The following is a 2,868-nucleotide window of genomic DNA, read 5'->3' as shown; positions in this document are numbered from 1 at the left end:
GGAATTTTATTCTCTGAAGTTGGTGAAAGAAAAAGAAATGAAGAAGGAAGTAAGAAATTGGGATTTAAGTCCCCAAAGGAAACCCCTCGACCCGCATTCACGCGGGTCGAATTGCCCCCCGACCCGCATTCGCGCGGGTCGAATTGACCTGACCCGCATTGGTGCGGGTCGGGTATGGATGACCTGCATGCGGGTTTAGTCCGACGGTCATTTTCGTTGTATTTTCACTTGCTTTCGCCCACTTTCGAGATATCCGAGAAGCACTTTCATACTCCCGGGTAGTTTCGTGGCTTTTTCGTCCACTTTCGATACATCCAGAACTCACTCATACTCCAATTGGTATACAAGTCTAAACTGTTTCCCACTTTTGACGGGAAGTTCCTAGAGAATATTACGTGTAATAATTCTTAAGGATAACCCGGCAGCCTTCGACGGGTACACGAGGTTAAACTGATTCAAGTTCTCATGTCATCGACTTAAATGACGATAATGAGGGATATACTCATAATGACGACGATATGTCAACAAGTCGACCGTCAGGAAGGAAGAAAGAGAAGATGAGGAGGCGACAAGCAATTGAAAAGAACCTCGATTTTGAAACTCTCAATAAAAATAATCAAGAAATTATTGATATTTAAAAAAAAGTCATGAACAACGAGAAAATGATAGAATGACAATGCACCAGATTATGATGTTAAGGGCCGAAAACGATAAGAAAAAATTAGATCTTCAAAGGGAACGATATGAAAGTAAAATTATGTTAATTAATCTTAATACTATTACTAATCCTTCGGAACGCGAGTATTTTCAAATTAAAAAACAAGAGATTTTTAATAGAAATATAACTGGAGGTTCTTCATCTGATATTCCTAATCCTGAATATAGTTATGCAGGAAGTCAATACGGAATACCTGACTACAGAAGTGATGGATATGGAGGAAATGACCTACCCGATTTTTAATTTTTTTCATGTACTTTATTTTTCTATGTAATGCTTGTAGACACTAAAAAAGTGCCAAGGAATAAAGCAAGGTTGAACCTTGCTACAAGCATGACGAGGCTCGTCATCATAATGAACCTCATCTTAGCCAACGAAGTCCATCCGCAGACGAACCTCGTCTTACGGCACTTCACCCCTCAAAAGACGAACTTCGTCATTGAAGACAAAGTTCGCCCAGAAATGAAGTTCGTCATTGAAGATGAAGTTCGTCCAGAAACAAAGTTCATCCAGAAACGAAGCTCATCATTGAAGACGAAGTTCGTCATTAAAGACAAAGTTCGTCGTTGCCATTGTTAACGAACCTCGTGCGTAGCCGAACCTCGTCTGTCATAATTTTCAGAGGCTACATTTAAGGAGGATTAATGACCAATAATTCACCAATTTAAGAAGATTTATTGACCTCATTTAAATGGGAGTTAATGACTACTCCCTCATTATAATGGGAGTTAAAGACCAATAACTCACTCCATAATGGTCCTAAGCCTATAAATAATAAGCATGATCAACATGAAAAAGGGGAGGAGATTGAGAGGCTAGTCAAAAAGCCTATCTCTCCTCCACTCTCATGGATCTTCATAGATCATCGGCTAATCATTTGGCATTAGAGTGTCGAAGCTCATAACAAGCACGATGAAGGTCATTACAATGACGGACCTCATCTCAAACAACAAAGCTTGTCGTTGGAAACAAGATTTGAAACACGTCAATGAAGACGAAGCTCGTCAGTAAAGATGAGGTTCGTCAGCAAAGACGAAGCTTGTCTAACGAACCTTGCCACGTAACGAGGCTAATCATCCACACGAAGTTCGACTGTAACGGCCACAAGGACCAAGTAAGCCCACATAGGCTAAATCTAAGAAGTGCGTTACGCTCTATTAATCAACATGGGCTAAATCTCAGGAGTCGGTTACGCCCACGACCCCACGATTGTAGCACATCAATTATGTGCTAAAGCTCTATAAATAGCCGCAAGCAGCTATGGAGTTGTTGATGGGTTGGAGATTTCAGGCTTGGACTTCAAGAAGCATCAGAGATCAAAGTTTCCGCACATGGATCCGGAGTTCGAACCTCGATTCTAACCGGTCAACGAACGTGAGAAGCTTTAGTGATTTTGGTCTGATCGTCAATGGGAGGCAATTTGGACTCAAGTATCGAGGGAAGCATCCTTTCGCTACCAAGAACACACCTTAAACAAAAGAGAAGTTGAATCAATCTTCTCTTTATCTGTAATCGAGAGAGCATGAGTGATTGTAAGGGTTTCGTATCAAGTGATCGAACCTAGTTTTCTTAAAACAAGAAAATCAATCCCAACATCAATTTTTCGACCCTACAATGCTGCTGAATTTAATATATAAAATTTCATCACTTTCGGCAAACCGTAACTCATTATGGAGTGAGAATTGGACTTCGAAGTATAGGCATCTAAAATTACCTACTAGCTCCCGCACGCAGCTCGAAACGAAGAGTGAACGTCACCATCCGAGTCAAGAAGGATTATCCAATTGGCTCATGTGCACGTCAGTCAGCTCGAGCACGTCGGCCAGCTCGAGTACGTCGGTCAGCTTACGCTCGTCAGTCAACTCGCGCACGTCAGTCAGCTCCCGCTCGTCAGTCAGCTCGCATGCGACAGTCAACTCCAAGTGACCGAACGTGCTCGTTAGTCGGCTCACGCATGCCTGACGCGTGTTTCGGTCAGCTTCAGGTACCGTAAGAAACTAACGAACGCTTGAGGCAAGTTAGCAAAGCGTACAAATCAACGAGACAACTAAATGCACATAATGGTAGAAAATACGAGTTCGGGAAGATCGAAAAACGCCAAAAGCTCAGAGCCAACGCGGGGGGCGCTGGTCACCACATGGTGACCCGTG

This window comes from Asparagus officinalis, chromosome 5, assembly GCF_001876935.1.
Source record: "Asparagus officinalis chromosome 5, Aspof.V1, whole genome shotgun sequence".
NCBI classification, from domain to species: Eukaryota; Viridiplantae; Streptophyta; class Magnoliopsida; order Asparagales; family Asparagaceae; genus Asparagus; species Asparagus officinalis.
Note: the sequence above shows the minus strand (reverse complement) of the source record.